We start from the raw sequence: 22,496 nt of genomic DNA on the forward strand, positions 1-22,496 counted from the left end.
ATATCCAGAAGTAGTTAGCTAACACAGAATGAACTCCATGGTTTGTTTTTGTGGGCTTTTGTTTTATTTTGGCATTTTTGTGCATGTGTTACTGGTTTTGTATTTATTTTCTTTTTGTTTTCATTTTTGTTTTTGGTTTGTGAGTGTGTGGGGGCAGAAGGGAGAGAACATGAAATTGGGTAGGGAGGTGGAGAGGAGCTGGAAGGAGTTGGGAGACTGGAAAATTTGATCAAAATATACCATTTAAAATTTTTAAATTAAAAATAAGAGAGAAGAAAAGAAAGCCACAATCTTTCAATACAATGTAAAATATTTAGCCCACCAGATAATACAGCTTGAATCTCACATCTCCAGCTACGTTTAGATTGGAGAGTATATTACTTTGCTGTGGCCGCCTAAATAAACTGCTGCGGGCTGGGCAGTTATGTAGAAATTTATCTTCCCACGATCCTAAGGCTGGAAATGAAGATGAAGGTGTCATTGATGGTGGTTTGCTCTGTGGCCTCTTATTTGTCTGCAGGTGGCTGTTTTTCTTGTGTCTGTGTGGTCTTCTCTCTCACACTCTATCTGTGTCCAAACTTGTTCTTCTTGCAAGGACAGCAGTCACACTGGAGCTGGCTCCCTTAATGACCTCATTTTCAGTTAATTGCCTCTTTAAAGATCCTATCTCTAAATGTCCCATTTGGAGACACTGAGAATTAGGCCTTCAACATATGAGTTTTGAAATGACATAATTAAGCCAGCAGCATGGAGTTTCCAGGATTCTTTATGTTCTTCTTAAAGAAGTGTCTTCCTTCTACAGAAAAACAATACCCAACTTAAGTTTTATTTAGTTATATGTGCAGACGGATTTCTAGAAGATGTAAGTGTATCTATGTATCATGCATTCTGCACTAAATAAAATTGTTCAGTGTCTTTGAAGAATCTTGACATGTTCAGAGGAAAACTGTCTGGAGGGGTTGTGGAAGGATTCCACCTTTGGCTATTTGCAATTATCACACGGACTTGTGCAAACGGACCAGTATCAAGTTAAAAGAAAATCAGATCAATGGTTGGAAAAATCAAAGCAGATGCTCATTAGGCTCGTCTAAGTCAGAATTAACTCCACCTTTCAGATTTTGTGGCAATTGTGTTTAACATCTGCAGAACAAAGCCAGTGCATTTAACTCACCACAGTCTCCAGTTTATAGTTCATCTTCGGCTCCTCTGATCTGTTGAATTTGTGCTAAAGGGCTAAGGAAATGAGTTACAAAATCAGAGAAACTAGAAATATTAATTTTTCTAGTCCAAGATAATCACCCTCCTTAGGTTTCACTGTGCCTATCCCAGGGAAACTTCTGGTCATAGAGCAGAATACTGTCCATACTCAACTACAAACCAGCTGTGTTCCAAAGTGTCTTTTGGAAGTCAGTTGTTAGAAACTGTCAAGAAATTTTCCCATGAAAATGGTGTTATTTATGACAATTACATTCCCAGTCCAGCCCTTAAAACCATATTCAGCTCTCATCACAAGAAATATGGTATTGCTAGTATAGTGTTCTGAGGCCTCCTTACCAACAGCACAGTGGCTTTGTGGAGAGAGAAACAATGTCACGAGTGTAACAAATGACCTTAAGTGTATCAGTATGCTTTGCTCATCCGTATTTCTTTCTGTTTTGCCATTGGCAGCCATTTGTATCAAGGAGGTTGAAGATTGTGGCCACAGGAATGCAGAGTCTATTGAACTCTTGACAACTGGGCTAGAACATTGGAGACCACAGCCAGACAACTGTCTTGAAATCTAGAGTTTATCTAGAGAGGAAGAATCTGTAGACTTCTGAGACACCCATAACCCAGCTCCATATCTAGAAAGAATAAGATCTGTAAGATATTGTCAGCATGGCTGGAAAAATCTCAGAGTGCTGCAGACTGGGCCAGAGGAAAGTGGGCAGAGGCCTAGGCAGTCAGCGCCCAGGAGACTTGGACAGTGGGAGAAACAGCCAGGGTCAGGGGTACAAGACCGAGTTTAAGACCAAGGAGGGAGTTAGAAGGACCAAAGGAAAGGAAGCTGTTCTGTTCCAGGTGTCATCTTTGGGCTAAGTGAGAAGATATTCATGAAGGGTGGGACATAGCCATAGAGGCAGCTGATTCACCTTGCACTCACCCACCTGCCGTCAGTGGCCCCAGCATGCGAGTTCTTCGGTGGACACCAGAAATCCAAGGGGCTGAACAGATCCAAGACCCCTGGAAGAGCAAAGCAACTGTCACTGGACGGAGGTCTCTCTTCACACCTCTCCACCTCACCCTAGTAACAATGGGTGTTCATTTGAGACACTGGTTACATGAACTATAACTGTGTGCTCATGCATTCTCTCTATTTCTCTCTCTCTTCACCACACCCCCTCTTTCTGTCCTGCACAGGAGATCAAACCCAGGGCCTCATGCAAGCTAAACAACACTTCTATCACTGAGCTACATCCCAAGCCCAGGAAACTGACTCTTTTGAAAGAAATCGTTATTTGCTTCATAAATACTTAAATCCTTTATCATTTTTAAAGCAGCTATTCCAAACACTACTGTATGCTTTCCTCTGTCATTGGAGGAGGGTGATGAGGTTAAGAACATCTCTAATACTGAGGAAACTGAGGTGACTACGTACAAAGTTGCACAGCTCCTGAGGAAAAATGAGATTTGAAGCAAGGTTAGTTGTGTTTTAACAACTTCTGGAGAATTCTAGAAACTGTGTCCTCCAACCCCCATCCCTGCCCTCTGGAGTAAGAAAGGAGGCCATGTGGCTCCAGGTAGTGGCTCTCAGGAGCTGGGGTCTGGTGATGAGAATGAATGGGTAAAGAGCAAGTCAGAAGCTCTTGTGGATGAGGCCCTGGGCTGGCATCATCTCCCAGGGATGTGATTTGGTTCTGGGCTGCTTCCTATACACTTTCACCGTTTCTTCCTGGAATCATGTCCTTCCTTTCTCCACTGCCACCATCTGACCAGGGCCTTTCTCTTCTGCTGTCCTTATGTTTCTAAATTCATTTCCTTAGTCATCCTTTTCAACATGACCATGTTCTGGAGGACAGACAATGTCCCATGATAATTGATGTCCCATTGATACATCTTTCTTGATATTCCATTTTATTCAAGGATAATTGAACCATCCATTTCCCTCCAAATAAGATATCTACATAACTAGGTACCAAAATGCAAATGGTGAGACATTTCAATATAAGATAGGACAGCCAGTGTGAGCTGCCCCAGACCACAGAGCTAGATGCCTGGGGAATGCACTTAATTAGCTCTGTTGTTTTGGGTAGTGCATTGGTGGAAAACAGAGAATCAGAGAGCTAATGGAAGCATTCTTGAGGTTTTCTGAGCAGCCTTTCTGCTAAGAATGGAAGGCATGCCAGGCTTTCCCTGGAGGAGTGACGGGGCAGGGATTTACCCCAGGAAATCAAAATATAGAGGCAGGGTGGTAAAAACAAAGCAAAACAAAATTGAACAATGATTTTAAAAGCTTAGCACTTACTTACCAAGAATAATTAGCTAAAATAGGAAGCTACCAGATGGCACAGGCTTGTGATTAAAACCCATCTGTGAACCACATTTTCAACTAGAGAGCTTATTTGAGGAGCTTTGTGCCACATCAGCTGCTCTGCTCCAAATCCGGAACTACCAGCGATGACTGTGCCCTGATCCTTCCGGGTCCCACTTTCACCTTCTCTTCCTTTGCCAACTCCAACTTTTTTTCCCCTGAAAGATTTGTAAAGATATGATAAACTTTGTGTGCACAAAGGCCTTGCATCTACTGTGGATATCCCTCTGTATAAATAAAATGCTGATTGGCCAGTAGCCAGGCAGGAAGTATAGGCGGGACAAGCAGAGAAGAGAATTCTGGGAACAGGAAGGCTGAGTCAGGAGATGCTGCCAGTCACTGCCACCATGAGAAGCAAGATGTAAAGTACCGGTAAGCCACAAGCCACATGGCAACTTATAGATTAATAGAAATGGGTTAATTTAAAATAGAAGAACTAGATAACAAGAAGCCTGCCATGGCCATACAGTTTGTAAGCACTTCAAGTCTCTGTGTGTTTACTCACTGGGTCTGAGTGGCTGCAGGACTGGCGGGTGAGAGAGATTTGTCCTGACCGTGGGCCAGGCAGGACTAGAGAAAACTCCAGCTATATGCATCATTTACCTATCATATCCAGGGTGGCCTCTCTTAGGATTGCTGGATAAAAACAGATGGTTGAGGGAGATGGAGCTGAGGGGTATGTCAGGTTGATACACTGAGTTCAGCAAGAGAGCCTGGCTTTGGATGGACTCCTGAGCTCTTCCTCATTCTGCCACCACAGGAGACACAGTGGTACAGAGATGACCCCAGCTTAGCAGCCTAAAGATAGCATTGCTTGTAACTAGAAACATTATGGATCTTCCTTTATCATCATAGAGCCAGAAGCTAGACCTTGCAGAGGCACGTGAGCTCATGTGGAGCTCTGATGATGTAATGCTTGTTGCCTGAAAACACATGGAAGAAAAAGACCCCAAATCTTTTGAAAGACACTTTATGCACTCACCTTAAGTTTTCTCAGAGCTAGATACTGCTCTGGTGTTCAACACATTTGTTTCTTTTCTTGCACATTCTCCTTTCCTTCCTGATCCCAAGAATGCTGAGTGTGAAAGCTAGCACTCCATGGGTTCTGTGATGAGAGCAAATGAAACAGGGCTTATAAGGTATTCACAGAGCCTCTACGTATGGGGAGAGCTCAAAGGACACTGGTGGCATGAGTCTCATTCATAGAGAGTTCAGTGAATGTCAGAGGAATGCATCATGATTATTGTTATGGTCGTGTAGTTATTAAATCTTCATACAGTCGTCAAAACATAGATGTCTTGGATGGCATTAAATGCTAGAATAATGGCAAGTATTCATCTGAGTGCTTGGGAGAGCTCCAAGCCTTTTGACATGCATATGCTTCCAGATATATTGGCTACAAAATATTGTTATAATAAAAGTCTAGTTAGCAAACTCAAACATATGGCAAGTGAGATATAAACTCATGTAGCACATATTAACCAAGGCAAGAGCTGTCAAGATTGGATTCTAGAGGGCTGAAAATGGAAAGAGAGCCATGAATTCAGTGACATGATGAAAACTTAGAGTGGGCCCCAGTGTCTGTCAAATGGACTTCCAAGGCGGGACTTGGTAGCCAGGCAAAGGCATATAAGATGTCCAGATTTTCACTGGATATCACTTTAGTATCTGTAAGAATGGTTTAACTTTGGTTGGTTAAAAATGAAAAGGAAATACAGGAAGCAGTCAGATCCAAAGGATGTTAGAGTTAGAAGGCCGAGAAGTGCTCAGGATAACCAAGTAGGCAGTCTGGGCAAGACTTGCAGACCTTAGTGGGATCATTTGGAACATTTGGGTAGGAAGACCATGAAATCATCACTTTATTTAGGTTATGAGGTCTCAGCTATGGAATATGAGTGTGGCTTCCTGTATTCTCAGATTTATAATGAGAATTCAGGCAGTATCAAGGTAAAATCTCTGTCAGGTAGCCAAGAGGGATTCCTAGAGGGCAGACTTAGCATTAGTTGTAGATGTTTGAGAGAATTAAACACTTAGTATTGATACTTTCATAATAAACAATTTGATATGTGCATCAGTTTATCTTGCTGAGTCTAAGAATATTTTTGCTTCTTGCAGTAACAGATCAGCCTTGGCATTCTGATGTAAAATATATAATTATATAAGTAATTTAAATTTGTGCTTTTAAGTTGAATCTTAAGCTTATTTAGATAATTGGAAAAGCTAAGAAAACACAAAATCCATTGTCTTCATAGGTTTAATTTACTAGACTAATGTAGTTCTAAAGGGACTCAGAAAAGTCATCATGATAACTATAGTTCACAGAGAGCATAAACTATATTAAATTTATGATCAGAGTTTAAATTATTTGTATTTAAGTAACAACATTTATAAATAGAACAAAATATTATTCTAAATGATTTTTTAAAAATTAGTAACTTATTTTGGCTTACAAATAAAATAAAATTTCTAAGATTAACTTAAATTAATTAAAAGAATTTTTCTTTGAATATTAAGGGTGCATACACATAAGTTTTTGGTTTAGCAAAACATTTGAAGGCTCAGAAATGATAATTTTATGTACATTCAAAAGCGAGAAAATTGGTTTTGCTGGAATGAAGATGTTCTTATAAATTAAAAATAAAAACCCAAGAAATGCAACGTTGGGCCAATGGATGATGGCTATAGACCAAATTGCCTGGTGCCTTGTTGTGAAGATGGTGTGGTGTGGAGAATTCCTCCGTGATGGATCCTAGCACTGTATCATTGGAAGGACTTGGGATAATCAGATATCACCAGTGGCAAACCTGAGCTGGCACCTTTTCTGGAATGATTTGGCGAGACGCTTCAGCAGCTATAAAACATTCCTACTTTTTATCTCTCCTGTCCCACGCACTGGCACTTATCCCGAGGAAATAATTCAGAGAAAGGAAAATTTGTATACATGAAGGCGTTAATTATGGAGCTGTATATAGGAGGAGAAAACAGGATTATTCTGAACATTCATGAGATTCAATAGATGTAGAAGTAATGTATATGATGTTAGGAAAAGTTTAGAAAGACTGTGAGGCAGCCTGAGAAAATGTACATGATATGAAAAAGGGGATCCGGAAAATACAACCATGTTTTTATATATAATCAAGTCTTGGAAGAGAACCTAGGAAAAACTGAGCAGGTTTGTTTTATAAAATGTTTTCTGCTATTACACAGGCTGTTTTCTTTCTTTTTGGTTCAAGTTAGGTCATGTCTCACAGTGTTTACTTTATTAGCATCCTATTTTGGATCTACTATACACGAATATACTTATATTAAACCTGTGAATTTCCAAGCAAGTTTTCCTGAAGCAGTTGACATTTCCTACAGCTATAATGTTCACTAGCCTCTTCTGCCTACCCGACCCATCTTTTCTCTGGCAACAGTGTATGTACTGTGGTTAGGGGAACAGTCTTACCCTCACCAGATTCTGTCTTTCCTCGTGTTGTCAATCAAAATGTACTGACTGTCCCTCCTGATAAACAAATACTTTTTGCCTGGTCTGTGAAACCCAAGAACTTACCTTGGTTCCCATTGATTCTAAGACATGGCAGTTCAACTTCATTTTTCATCCCTAGACTTAATCCATATCATCCCAATATATTTCTGTCTTTGATTATGAAGCTGGACCTCCCACTCCTGTCTGTATTCTTAGGTGTCTTCTTTCTTCAGGTCTTTGGTTCTACGATGAGTGGTATAAAGTGTAGAAAAGGACTCTTGTATTCTGACTTTGAGGTAAGAGAAGAGCTCCCACAGGAGGGAGGGTCCATGGGCAGAAACACTGAAGAGTAGAATTTCTACCAGAGCTGCAAAGAGGGACAGATATTTCGGGAGAGCATCATATTTTGAAAATCTATGATGTTTCTGAGAAGTATTACATAGCTTGGAGTTGTGAATGCTTTGTTTGAAATGAGTTCCTTTGAGGCTCTCAAAAAGTTTGTTTGTCATTGTGTCCAGCATATGGAGGGGTCAGAGATATGCCTATTGAATCAATAGCTGACATGGGGGTAGAAATGCCTGCAAAATTGATATACAAATTATCAGATTCTTGGAGGTCATCTAAAACAAGCAGGATGCATGGAAGCCACTACCGGGTCATTGATGTTTTGAGCAGGGGAGGGAACTGATCCAATGAGGGAAAAGCTGGGGAGGTTGACAGCTGTGCAGTAGCAACAGGAACATAAATATTTGAGGCTGTTGGAAAACCAGACTTGAGCTGCTTGGCAAACGTGGGCTGCTGGTTTGTGTCCTGAAAACATTCTCGACTGCATCAGCTACCATGGCAGAAGAGACCCCACTTCACCAAAGTGCCAGAGCGCTGCACACGGGAGACTTCCACAGCTTCTGGAGATCTTTCTTATTCCCGTATACCCACTCAGCATCAGCCTTGTTTAAGCCTGCTAAAAGGTGCTGGCCTTATTTAAGTGTGAGCCCTGCGAGGTAGAGTGATTACCATGTTCCAGAAGAGGTTTGCTTTATGCAAATTAGTAGAAAGGATGTTTTTGTATGATGTATCTGGGTGGTAACATTGGCTAGTATTTTTCTTTTTAAGTTACCAGGGAGTAGAGTGATATTGACACTGACGATGATAATTTAGCCTCAGGAGCCTTGGGGGAGGGCTCCCCAGATAGGATTGAGCAATGAGCTCCATTGCACCATACCTTTAAGTCTATTGTGCCTCATCTACACAGAGCCCAGCCCAGAAGTTCTGAGTAGTTCATCAGTAGCTGTGAGCAGCCCCAAGCTTGTCTCTGACTCTCTCCCCCCTTCCCTGTTTTTCCAACTGACAACAAAAGGCTGGTGAAGAAAATCTGTCAGAATCTGCAATCCCTCCTCCTCTCTCTCTGCTCTTGTAAGAAGAAGAAGCTGGGCCTGCGATCCCTGTGGTTGAGAGGCAGAGGTCGGATGATAGATTACAACTTCAGGGTCAGCCTACGCTCCATCGTGAGTTCTAGGCTCTACTCCCTGGTAACTTTTTAAAAAATGGGTATGATTGTTCATATGGAGAGCTGACATGCATGTACAGCTCACCAGGGCATAAGAGGGGGTGTAGCTGTGGGGTAAAGCCTTCTTGCTGGAGGAGAAAAGCACCATGTCAAATATGGTGAATCTGTCCACTGGGAAATTGTGGAACCTAACATCACTCCCCCAGCTAGGAAAGGCAAAACAAAAGATGAAGCCAGATTGGATAAATATAGAGGAACTATCTTGCCCCAGACAGTGAATGTGAATCTCTTCCTAATTTAGTTTTACTTTACAGTTTGGATTAAGAGGTAGATGTCTGTGAAAGTAGAAATGTATTTGTGCAGCTTTCCAGCTTAAAGCAAAATCTTAAATTCCGACTCCCTATATTAAATTTTTTAATTTTGTTACCATGTGTGATAAGTAAACAGGCTTGGGTAAATGCTAAGAAGCTGTTCTGAAACAATCAAGACTTTTTTTTTTCTATGTCTGAAGTGATATATTAAAGGAAGGTTTAGCATATGCATGTTTATCTTTTTGGTTAATATTATTATAATAATTATTATTTAAATTATTTATTTGTTAACAAAGTCCTGTTACATAATACTGTCTAGCCTCGAACTCAAGAATCCCCTGCTTCAGCCTCCAGTAGCCTGTGCCCCAGAAGCTGCCTTTACATGAACTGTTTGGGTCTGAGTTAGTAGTGCTTGCCATCAAAATGATTGTTGTCATCCTGAAAGCCTCTACAACTGACAGTGTGAGTTCTAAATAATACTCCAGCATTAGCTCTGGAATTCCTTCTTGGGAATAAATGGTAGACTCGGTAGAGTCCTGTCCAGATCCTAAAGCCCTCTCTGTGATCTGCTGCCCTCATGCTGTCCCAGCTGCCCTGAATAGGAGACAGCTCTTAGGAATTCCCCAGAAGGCCCTTGTTCCAGTAGGAGCTCAATGGCTCCCTGCTTCTTTCTTACAGCTTAGTTAGCACTCTGCTCCCTCACTAAGCAACCTGATGTGATACTGAGTGCTTGTGTATTACTCTCCCAGGTCATGCATGTGCCTCCTGGGAACTCTCAACCCCAAAGAGTGACTCATGGGGCGGGGTGCTTAGTATCCGCCACTATGGGAAGGTATTTTGCCTCAAAGGCTTCCAAACCAGAGGTTCCTGCCCCTTTGTCTAGGTTTGAACTGATCATTGCCGCAACCCGCTTGCAAAGAAACTGTAACAATGGAAAATGTGGTTGTCCTTTCTATTTTCTGTGTCTTTTATACCCACAGAGAGAGTTTGCCCACAGTTACCCATTCTTACAGTGAGGGTTGCCCCTTGCCTCTCTGTCTATCCCCAAGTGACTTGGGAGCTGACAGTAGGCAACCAACGAAGATGATTGCTTTTCCCTGGCACTCCGTGATGGAGTCACATTAGGCCTTTCATAAGGTGGGGTCCCATTGCCCCCTAAGCTCCGGTTATCCATCCTGGTGTAACTGCCCCCTTTGATGGGTTTCATGTCTCCTAGGGTTTTATCAAAAGTATTTGGCTTGGATAGCAACTAACAATTCTAGATTGTGGGAAGGAATTAAGTGGCTTATGTTGTATCTTGGCAATGGGACACTTGGAACTCACGGCCGACTCAGAACTCTCTGATTAATCTAGGGGAATGAGCTGCCTTCCCCATCGGGTATGCCTTCCGCCTTGGCAAGCTGACTCCTGATGCCAGAACCTGATCTTAGTCATTTTTTTTTGTCTTTTTTCTGCTCTCTGTTGTTGTTTTCTTAGAAGATTGAACTAAGCACTCCAGTCATGGCAATTTCCCTGTGTTGAATTAGGGGTGTGCTTTCATTTTCTCTGAACTCCCTTTGATCTCCATCTTCTGACTGCCCTTGGGGTGAGGGCTGAGCAGCTGTGGCTCCCTAAGGAATGATCTCTGGGATGCTACCTGCTCCGGGGCTGCCTGGCCCACTCTTCATTAGCCTGGGACCCATACTTGAAAAGACATAGTCACCCTCTGTGGTAGAACACTGTAAATCCTGTTCTAAGAAGAATAGTTACATGGACTGTGACTGTTAAGGTTATGGCTAAATCTTACCAGATGACATAAAAAAGTATGAGTTAAAATAAATAGACTCAAGCCCACGGGTCCTCACTGAGAATAATGGATTATATAAGGGGTGCTATTTATGGACTCAGAATATCACTGGTGTCATCTCTTCTACAAATGCACACTTTATTAGCTCATCTCTGCTGTGAATTCATTCTCTGAAGATCTTTGCACCTATCAGAACCAGTAAAAAGGCTGGCACTCGGAGAGCAGCACTGTGCGTCATGTCAGGAGGCAGCAGTTGGCAGAACTCCTGTTTGGGAAATGATTTGATGGATTGGAAAGCAAACACCAGGGCTTTCATGAGAAGGTCATCAGCTTAAGTCCAGCGCAGCCAGTGATAGATAAATGTCACCACCTGTATGGCTTGAGTCCTTTGGAAATGTCTGCCGTCTCTGGCCTTAGGAGAGAGTATGCATGAGTGATGCTGTGCCTTCTTCCCGAGTGACACCAGAGAGCAGAGGGCAGCTTGGATCCCAGGGCTTTGCATTTCTTGTCTTCACATCAACTGTTCACCCAACTTGAGACACCGCTGGCATCATTGGGTCAGACCGTTACCATTTACAATGAAGATCAAGAAGTCTCGTGGGACAGACATAATCAGCCCAGGGGATGAAGCAGCACACCCAGGTTTGTGTGGTTGTGAGCTGGAGATACAGTCAGGTCTGAAACATTTGGATGCCTGTCCTGGCTCAGGCACAACCCAAGTCAAGTGCAATGTTTCTTTCCCACTCTGAACTTTTCAACTTGTGAGCTGATCCAAACCTCTGACCCACTTAGCAGTGTTATTCTGAGAAATCTTAAAGTCTGGAGATGTACCAAGCATGCCTATAGTTCTTCTACATGCATGTGCTGTTATTTCTGGAATGCTTATAGATATCCTTCTTATTAATGATGGTCAAAGTACGTCATATTCTTTTATGAAAATGTCCTTATGAAATCCAGGACTGTGTACAATGAGTAAATGCCAATAAAATAAAATACTAGGTCTGGGGAGAGCGCTCAGCTGGTAGAGTTCTTGCTGTGCGAGTATGAGGACCCAGCTCAGATTTTCAGCACCACATACCATAGTGGAAATTCGCCCCTCCCTTAACCTTGGACTATCTGTCCTGATAGAGGCAGCACTTATTATCGGCCTACCTGACCACTTAAGAGGGAGGAGAAAGGGGGTTGCCCGTTCTTGGATGTGGAAGGCTTTCCTGGTACACGATCCTGGCGTGGAGATCAGGTGGCGTGAAGCAGCATATGATGGGCCCCCAGCTTTCCAAGGACTCTGCAACTGAATTTACTTTATCCTGTATCAGTAAGTCTGTTTTCCCCATAGAACCCCTTAATAAATTTGATAACTTGCCTTTGTTGAGCAGTCATGGGAAATGAAGAAAAGTCAGTAACTCAACTTCCGGCACTGGAAGGACAGAGATCTTTCAGTAGGGCATCCAGTGTTTTGATGTAAGGAGCTCTATGTGGCAATTTGGGTGTGTTGTATTAACAAAGATGAGAGAAAAGTGCTACACCCAGAAATCAGCTTAAAACGTGATTCAGGACACCTACACAGATGCCAAGGCATCACGAAGGCTCATGGAAAAGGTGTAGTGTTCCCCAAGACCGCTGGGAGAAAATCCACATGTTCTGAGATTCCTGTTCAGGTGGACTGGTGTCTTCTAGCTCTAGGGACATAAATGGATAAGAGAAAATCCTGCTCACTGACCCAGGTCCTTGGATCAGAGGGTGGAAAGGACATGCCAACATTCAGCTCTCTATGTGAGTGTCACTCCAGTTTGAACCTGCTCCCTCTGTAATGTCACGCTTCTTAACACAGGGTCTCACTTGTCACTACTAGAAGCAGATCACAATAGAGTGGCTGTCCCCCTAGTTGCGGTGTAAATCTACAAAGTACAGATAGCCAGGAAGTCCTTTGAGACAACCGGATATAAGAAAGGTGATTTTCAGAACACATTTCTCATTCTGTTTTCCTTTTCAAGCCGGTTCTGCCTGCCCTGCTCACCACTAATCACCCAGCACCTATAAAAACTTGCCAGCCCCAGCACATAATTGGTTTTCAGTCAATGTTTGTTGAATTGGATCAATGAATCCATCCCAGGCACACACACACCCTCCCACGGTTAGGAGTAGGACTGGCAACTATCATCAGCTGAGCTGGCCTCTACTGGCTTTCTCATCAATGAACAAAAGATACTTGATGGCAACCGTTGCTTGAGGTATATCTGTCTCTCATACACATTTTTATTTAATCCCCTTTGCCAGGGATCAAATCAGGTAAGATAGGTTAATCAAATGAATGTTTAGTGAATACTGAGTTTCTGGTGTTGGGCACTCTTGAGCTCTCACATTTAGGCTCAGGTTCAGATTTGGCCTACAGGAATCTAGGGCTTGGTTTGGTACTGGAAACATTTGTACAGAATCAAAGTCTTGTGATTTGTTTATTTATTTGCTATTTACAGATAGCAAGTGGTCTAGTTTGCTTTTTCCATGTTATGATTAAAACACTGACCAAGAGCAACAAGGGGAGGAAAGGGCTTGGCTTGTCCTTCAGCTTAAAGCTCATTGTGGAGGGAAAGCAGGACAGGAACTGAAGCGGAAACCTTAACAGCAGTGGTTTACTGTCTAGACCCTGGCTTCTGCTCAGCTCACTTTCTGCTACAATCCAGGACTCTCTGCCCAGGGAGGGCACCGCCCACAGTGGACTGGCCCTTCCTACATCAGTTAGCAATCAAGAAAATGCCCCACAGATGAGCCCACAGGCCAGTCTGGCCTCAACAATCCCCCAATTGATACTCCTCAGATAACTCTGGGCTATGTTAAGAAGCTAATTTGGACACTAACCCAATCAAAACCATCCCATCAATGAATGATTTTAATTGTTCTTATACATTATCACTTTTTAAAATTAATTATACCAAGGGTGTGTTTTTCTTAACTTTAAAATAAAGGCAAAAATAGTTTTCCTATCTTAGGACTTCAAATGCAATATGTTATTTAGAAATTATGACTTGATTTCCTCTTTTGATGGCCTGAATCCAGCTGTACAAAATGCCATTGATAAAACATGCTCTGTGAATGAACACAAGGCAGGCGATCATGACAGCAACTGGCACTTCTGTTAGCTTCCAGGTTGTCAGCATTCATGGTCACGCTGGTCATCCTGGAAAAGTGGAAATGGTATATTTTATAGAAGTTCCTGGCTATAGATAAAACATTGGAGATGAGATACATGATAGATAGATAGACAGATGCTGGATGATAGAAGACGGAGGGCAGTGAGTAGACAGATACAGAAAACAGCAGATTAATGTGAGATGGTAGAAGACCGAAGGTAGGTACAATTCCAAGGTGTCATGGTGTTGAAAGATCTTCCATGTGGATTCAGTAGGGACACTGAGACAACTGCTGGGGTCAGAAAACTATTAGAGGAGTCATTAGCACCCTGAACAGACAGGCAGCACCATGGCCGCACATCTGAGGAATTCAGGCCCCACCGCCAAAGGCGGCAGAGTGCCGGGCTTTGAAGAGGGGAAGCAGGGTTTGTGAGGCAGACGTGGGTTCTCTTGTGATAGCTCTCTGGGGATGGGTTGTTTAACAGTGTGAACCTGCAGCCAGGGATCTGATCCCCAGCCAGGAGGCAGGAAAGAGAGGCCGAGAGGGGGCAGTGGGGCTGCCTAAGCCCCCAAGTGGTGGAAACATTGTTTCCAGGGGACACACTCTGGAAGTGGTGAGTCTGTCTGCTGGAGGTTCAGAGAGGGCCTCAGGAGGTGACTCTCAGCATCTGTGAGAGGCCACTGTGGCCTGGACAGCAGCCCTGCCTAGATTCTAACATTGCATCCTTAGAGGTCTGAGTCAAAACCATGGGTTGCCCGAGTCTGCACTTGAATTCATCTTTCTCATGCACTGCTCTGTGACTCTGAGTGACTTCCCTGTTTCAGTTTTCAGTTACTTACCTGGAAGGAGGCATGTCACTCTTCCCTGGTGTCTCTGTAAGATGACAGACTTCAGGCACAGTTAGAGCTAGTTCCTTTTGACCCCGAGTCTGCTTAGCATCCCAGGGGAGGTGCACCACATCCTTGCTGCCTCCCAAGAGGGACAGCAGCCTTAAAACTGATATTCAAAAATCTCTGACTTCTTTTAGCAACTTGAAACAAAGATGTTTTTGAGGTCTCATCTGCATGTCAGGGAAATCCGTATTAGATGGAGTATATTGACTTGTTTTTTTTTTTCTTCAAGGCTTATTAATTAACCTTTAAATATAAGGAAAGGACCAGCCAGGTGCTTCCTATTTGGAAAGCTGATAATCCCACAACCCCTGCAGAGGGAGGCGGCATAGAGGAAGCCAGTTAATTGTGTTTCTGGTTAAATATATTTATTCTCATTCTTTAGCTCACAAAATAATAAGTAGATTGAAATTTACAAACATCTCAGTCAGATCAATGACTGAAACTGTTGTTGTTGTTTTTTTATTTATTTTTTAAATTACACTCATGATATTCATTAATTACACTCATGATATTAATCACATTTGTGGTATTCATAGATTACATTCGCAGTATTCATTCAATTATATATATTTATATATATTAAATTTTAAATGCCTAATGTCTTTTCTTGAAGGGGGAGGAGGTCTTAAATACAGGCTTACAGCACAATGGGAGGACTCCGGAGGGCAGAAGTTCGCTACTGATGTTTTACAATCTTGCATCTAAGCTGTTAATGCCCATTATTCAGGATACACAGACAAGGAACTTCCCTTATGCATTCAGGAGGGTGGAACCTGGCAGGGAATTAGCATAAGGAGGATATCAAGGTCAAGGTTGGCAAGCAAGGCAACAGTTACCCAAAACGGGGGCCAGGGCCCTACAGGTCCCCCTTTTATTAAAAAATGAGCTTCTGACTTGGGTTGCGTGGGATGTCAGCAGGTCACCTTACCCGTCATGGAGACACCTGCCCAGGCCACACAGGTGCTCTGTCTTAGGTTGGTGAGTGCCCCCAGGTATTACCTGTCTCTGAATACTCATTATCATACAGGTTTAATCACGTGTGAGCTGCATAGTTAATTGCTGCCAAAGATCTCAAAGTGGCACTGGGCTTGCAATCTGTGTGTTTGATACAGAAAAGACCAACCGAGGTCCTATCTCACCCATGGCCAGTAGGCTAAATGCAACTGAGCCATTCCCTTCCTTAACGAGCCGTACTGTACGTTGGAGTCCTTGTAAGATAGTATCCCAAAAGCAACTGGAACTTGAGTTTATAAATTTATAATTTTCAAAGCCAATCGAGATGTATATAACTACTGAATTAAATTTATCATGCCCAATAGAATGAAAGATTAACTAACTATGGTAGCTACTTTTGTTGCCAGGGTCTCCACTGTGCTGGGTGTAGTAAGCAATTATGAAATGGTAATCCCAGAAACAGTAGCAGTGGTGTGCACCATTGCTATAACAGCAACAGCAGCAGCAGCAATGTCAAATTCTCTTCTGGATTATGTGGACATCCACTAGCATGGATACAACTCCAGGAACATGAACCGCCAAGGCCTGTTTTTCTTGATCCCAGCACAACTTTAGCTGGCAGCTCTTTTTGAGAATCCAATCTCATGGCTACAGTTCCTAGGCTTACATTAATGCTTGCCAAAGCTGGCCATATTGGGCTCTCAATCTCCACTGGCATCAGAAGGGAAGATTTTTTTTTCATGAAGACCCATTAGGTCTCTGTCATGTTGGGGTTCAGCAGCAGCCACAGGGTGCATTCAGTGCTCAGGAATCCAAAGAGGAACCTCATTGTCCTGAGGAAAGACACAAATAGAACCCCTGGGCCACACCAACACTAGATCGGGTCTCTTACACGTGTTAGTAGAAAGATCCTTCCATCGCTCCAGAGGGTGATTTGCAACAGGAGTCCTCCAGTGCTTATCTGCATCGGATCCTCCTGCAGAATCCACCGATAAACTCCAGCAGAATCCACCGATAAAAAAATTTAAAATATATAAAACAAGGGAAAGAATAGAATGTAGAGAAGAATAAGTCCCTAGTTCTCCCTTTTTTAACTTAGTAAAATGTTTGTTTGTTTAATATTTCAAATTTTTCTTTTATTTTTATTTATTTTTTATTGTTTAAAATTAATTAATTAATTAATTTTTCTATTATCAGCTTGATAGAGTATGTATTCTTATCTTAATAGTGAGATATTTCATTGAGGCTTGCTCAGTAATTGAGTAAAACTGAAATTTATTATAAGCCACAGTCGTCCTAGGGACCTCCATGCTATATATATAGCCTCCATGGTTCTGTAGGTTGTAGTCTGATTGTTCTTTATTTTATATCTAGAATCCACTTATGAGTGAGTACATACCATGATTGTCTTTCTGGGTTTGGGTTACCTCACTCAGGATGATTTTTTCTAGTTCCATCCATTTGCCTGCAAATTTCATGCTTTCATTGTTTCTCTCTGCTGAGTAGTACTCCATTGTGTATATGTACCACATTTTCTTCATCCATTCTTCAGTTGACGGGCATCTAGGTTGTTTCCAGGTTCTGGCTATTACAAATAGTGCTGCTATGAACATAGTTGAGCATGTACCTTTATGGTATGAATCAGCATTCCTTGGGTATATGCCCAAGAGTGGGATGGCTGGGTCTTGAGGTAGTTCGATTCCTAATTTTCTGAGAAACCACCATACTGATTTCCACAGTGGTTGTACAAGCTTGCATTCCCACCAACAGTGGGAGAGTGTTCCCTTTGCTCCACATCCTCTCCAACATTGACTGTCATTGGTGTTTTTGATCGTAGCCATTCTGACAGGTGTAAGGTGGTATCTCAGAGTCATTTTGATTTGCATTTCTCTGATGATTAAGGATGTTGAACATTTCTTTAAATGTCTTTCAGCCATTTGTGATTCTTGTTTTGTGAATTCTGTTTAGCTCTTTAGCCCATTTTTTAATTGGACTGTTTAGTATTTGATGTCTAGTTTCTTGAGTTCTTTATATACTTTGGAGATCAATCCTCTGTCAGATGTGGGGTTGGTGAAGATCTTTTCCCATTCTGTTGGCTGTCTTTTTGTCGTATTGACTGTGTCTTTTGCCCTGCAAAAGCTTCTCAATTTCAAGAGGTCCCATTTATTAATTGTTGTGCTCAGGGTCTGTGCTGTCGGTGTTTTATTTAGGAAATGGTCTCCAGTGCCAATGCATTCAAGAGTACTTCCTACTTTCTTTTCTATTAAGTTTAGTGTAACTGGATTTATGTTCAGGTCTTTGATCCACTTGGACTTGAGTTTTGTGCATGGTGACAGATATGGATCTATTTGTAATCTTTTACATATTGACATCCAGTTATGCCAGCACCATTTGTTGAAGATACTTTCTTATTTCCATTGTATAGTTTTGGCTTCTTTGTCAAAAACCAGGTATTTATATGTGCATGGATTAATGTCAGGGTCTTCAATTCGATTCCATTGGTCCGTATGTTGGTTTTTATACCAGTACCAGGCTGTTTTTATTACTATGGCTCTGTAGTAGAGTTTGAAGTCAGGGATGGTGATGCCTCCAAAGGTTGCTTTATCGTATAGGATTCTTTTAGCTATCCTGGGTCTTTTGTTTTTCCATATGAGTTGAGTATTTTTCTTTTCAAGTCTGTGAAGAATTGTGTTGGGATTTTGATGGGGATTGCATTGAATCTATAGATTTCTTTTGGTAAGATTGCCATTTTTACTATGTTAATCCTACCTATCAATGAGCATGAGAGATCCTTCCATTTTCTGATATCTTCTTCAATTTCTTTCTTTAGAGATTTAAAGTTCTTATCAAAAAGGTCCTTCACTTGTTTAGTTAGTGTTATCCCAAGGTATTTTATATTATTTGTGGCTGTTGTAAAGGGTGATGTTTCTCTGACTTCTTTCTCAGCCCTTTTATCATTTGTGTATAGGAGGGCTACTGATTTTTTTGAGTTGATCTTGTATCCTGCCACTTTACTGAAGGAGTTTATCAGCTGTAGGAGTTCCCTGGTAGAGTTTTTGGAGTCACTTATGTATACTATCATATCATCTGCAAATAGTGAAAGTTTGACTTCTTCCTTGCCAATTTGTATCCCTTTGATCTCCTTTTGTGGTCTTATTGCTCTAGCTAGAACTTCTAGTACTCTATTGAATAAATATGGGGAGAGTGGACAGGCTTGTCTTGTTCCTGAATTTAGTGGTATCACTTTGAGTTTCTCTCCGTTTAATTTGATGTTTGCTGTTGGCTTGCTATAAATTGCCTTTATTATGTTTAGGAATGTTCCTTGTATTCCTGATCTTTCTAAGACCTTTATTATGAAGGGGTGTTGGATTTTGTCAAAGGCTTTTTCAGCATCTAATGAGATGATCATGTGGTTTTTTCTTTCAGTTTGTTTATATGGTGTATTACGTTGACAGATTTTCATATGTTGAACCATCCTTGCATCCCTGGGATGAATCCTACTTGGTCGTGGTGGATAATTTTTTTGATGTATTCTTGGATTCGGTTTGCCAATATTTTGTTGAGTATTTTTGCATCAATGTTCATGAGGGAGATTGGTCTGTAGTTCTCTTTCTTTGTTGCATCTTTGTGTGGTTTGGGTATCAGGGTAATTGTAGCCTCATAAAAAGAGTTTGGTAGTGTTCCTTCTGTTTCTATTGTGTGGAACAATTTGAAGAGTATTGGTATTAGTTCTTCTTTGAAAGTCTGGTAGAATTCTGCACTGAAACCATCTGGTCCTGGGCTTTTTTTGGTTGGGAGACTTTTGATGACTGCTGAAACAACTTTTATCTTGTTTTAGAGTGGACTCAGAAAAGGTAAAAGAAATAATGAAATGGGATGGGATGGATGTATTCAGTGAGCCAAAGGTACTGGTCTATGAGAGGGTTCAGTTTGTGGGGGAATTGGTAAAAGTTAAGATTTCTCAACTTATAAGTGATAATATGTAGAATTTCTCAGCTTTTGTTAAAATGTTTTGGCCTTTGTGTTTGTTTCCCTGAGTCCAATTCTCCATTAGGGCCCAGTTGGCAAGGACTGCCCTTCATGACCTAAGCCCAGCTGCCTAGGTTCTCTACGTGTAAGGGAGTTTGGAAAGACTGATGCAAGGGCTCTGGGAACCTAAGTGACTACCCAAGAGACAGCAGCTGCTATGGTGTCCAGTATTGTTTGGGTGGAATGTCGGTGGACATGTCTATACAGGGACCACCACGTGTGGATTAATCCATTGTCCACTGCATGGTCTTCCTCAGCTCTAGTCTGCATTTCCACCAAGATTTTATTTCTTCAGCCCTTGTATTGATGTCTTCTAAATAACATTTGCTTCTAATCAATTCCTTTCTTTTTGAATTTGGAATGTATTGCTTCTGTTTGCTGCCAAGACCTGACCAATATACATTGAATGATTAAAAAAAAATGCTTTCAAGGGCTTGGGAGATGGTCTAATAGGCAACATGCTTGCTGTGCTGGTTGAGGACCTGAGTGTGGATCCCTAGTGTCCACGTAAAAAGCCAGGCGTAGTGTTGGGGTGGGGAAGCAGAGTGCAGGCTGTGGGGAGGTGTGGCCGGTCAACCTAGTGCAGTTGGTGAGTTCAAGGGAGACTACTTCAAAAACTAAGGTGGAGACAATTGAGGAAAACACTTGAGATGGACCCCTGATCTCCATATGTGCATGCAGTCACAAACATGTAAACATACACAGAACAAAAAACACACAACATAAAAATTGCATTTATACTCAGCCTTTGAAGGAACTTTTGTGAGAGAATATAAAACTATGTTCAGTTTTTGTGGGGATATAAAGGAGAGGAGTAGATGGGATCAGTGAAGTATAGGAGTATCTTTTTAGTGGCACATCAATCAGGAGACGGTAAAAAGCAGGGAGAGCTGTAAGCTGGTGAGCTGATGAGCCATCTTTATCCTGGTAGTGACTCCTATAGGAACCACTCTTTAGACAGAGAACAGAAGCTGTCTGGTGAGCTCAGAAAGAGATCTCCAGTCTAATTGGCTGCACATTACTTCCCATTCACCGATCTATTCCTACCCTACTACCTACCAGCCCAGTGCAAACCTCCCATCCCTGGGAAATACGACTGAGAGGGCAGAAGTTGGCCAATGCAAAGAAACACCTGGAGAACAACAGCATCTCAGCATCTTTTTTTTTTTTCAATTATGTTTTTGATTCTCAAAGGGCGTGGAAATTCCATAGAGGTCCCAGCAGGTGATCACCTTTGGGCTATGGACAAAGACCACATGTTTGTGCCACGAGTTAAGCCACCTGTTTTTGTGTCTCAGCCAAACACAATAAGCTATCTACCTGAATAGAAGTTGCAATGAGTCATGGGCCCCAGAAACTCACTGTCGTGAGAAGGTGTGATCCATGCCTGTGCATATAATCTGGTCATGACCGCAAAATACCACTGCTGGCTTTTTGAGAGGTAATTCAACATCATGTCCCTCTGGGCTTGGGAGAACCTTCCCAAACTGCCAGGAGAAACTACAAACCACGGAGCTTGCAGCGCCACAGAGGAATGGGGTGTCAGTGTTTCCCCCGACCAGGGACACCTAGCCACCTGGAGAGTCCCAGCTTCCTTCCTCCTTGTCTTTGGTTCTTGTTCCTCAGCAGCTGTTGATACATTGAGTCAAGCTGATTAGAACTGGGAACAAAAGATTTTTGTTTGAAGCTTGAGATTTTTAAGATAGAGAAATGGTGCCTTCAAGTGATGACAGGGTTTGCAATCTCTCCTGAAAGCCAACAGGAAGCTTTCAAAGCACACACTGGAGCCTTTGCTTTCCTGTTCCACTATGTATTCTGCTAGCGGCTGGATGAAAACTTTGATGTCAGTGTAGTCAGGAGTGGTTAAGCATACAATAGGCTATTTGTTTAAGGAACTGGTTAGTTCCTCCATTACTGTGATAACTTTTCAGAGCTTCCTACTTCATTATAATTTTTAAAATTATAGAAAAGTTGCAAGAATATTACAAAGAACCCATATATCCTTTATAAAAACTTAACTATTAAAGCAAGTATTTTGTCTTATTTAATCTTTTTTCTCGTATATATATAAAATGCACAGACATTGTATGGGAAGAAAATACATAGAAACAGTGACAAGCAGCCCATGGACACTTTGGTATCTGGAAATGTTTGCATTTAAAGCTCATTGTTTAGGTGGACAATCTAGACAGTCACCTTATGTTTGCTAATATAGGAAATACCTTGAGATGGGACCTTGAGACCCATCCTTAGTGACAGAGAAGTCAGATTGAAGGCCAAAGCAATGGAAAGTGACCACAGCCCACTTTCTTCCCTGGACCTCCAATCTGGATGCTTCTAGAAATTATTGTGTTGCTCATTATAGTATTGTTTACTTATCACAGAGGACTGTTACCCAAGAGAAACAGTGTGGACAAGGCATGCACTCAATCGACATCAGCAAGAGCCTCCAGTAGGTCAGAATGAATTGTCCTTTTGATACTCTGAGAGAAAGGAAATATGAGTAAGAGACATGCTGGATTGAACTGTGAGATGATTTTAGAATTCTTACATGCAATGGTCATGGTCAGGAAAGGCAGGATCACCAGGAAGAATTTTCCTTCAATCATTGGTCTTTCTCTGTATGCATTTTCTTTCCTTAATAATTCAATTTGCCCTTCTTGTCTTTGTACGTGTATTTGTTTTTATTTCTCTGTTCCCCTCTTTAGCTTCCTGGATTCTCTTCCCACAACTATCCTTCCTCCTTTTAAAGAATGTGTTGTTCATCTTTGTAACTATTTCCCTAGGCCTTTCATCTTTCTGCCTTGGCTCTTGTATAATTTTAAAAGCATCTTCCAAGCCTGTGGA

The sequence above is a fragment of the Peromyscus maniculatus genome, chromosome 3, assembly GCF_049852395.1.
Source record: "Peromyscus maniculatus bairdii isolate BWxNUB_F1_BW_parent chromosome 3, HU_Pman_BW_mat_3.1, whole genome shotgun sequence".
Taxonomy (NCBI): Eukaryota; Metazoa; Chordata; class Mammalia; order Rodentia; family Cricetidae; genus Peromyscus; species Peromyscus maniculatus.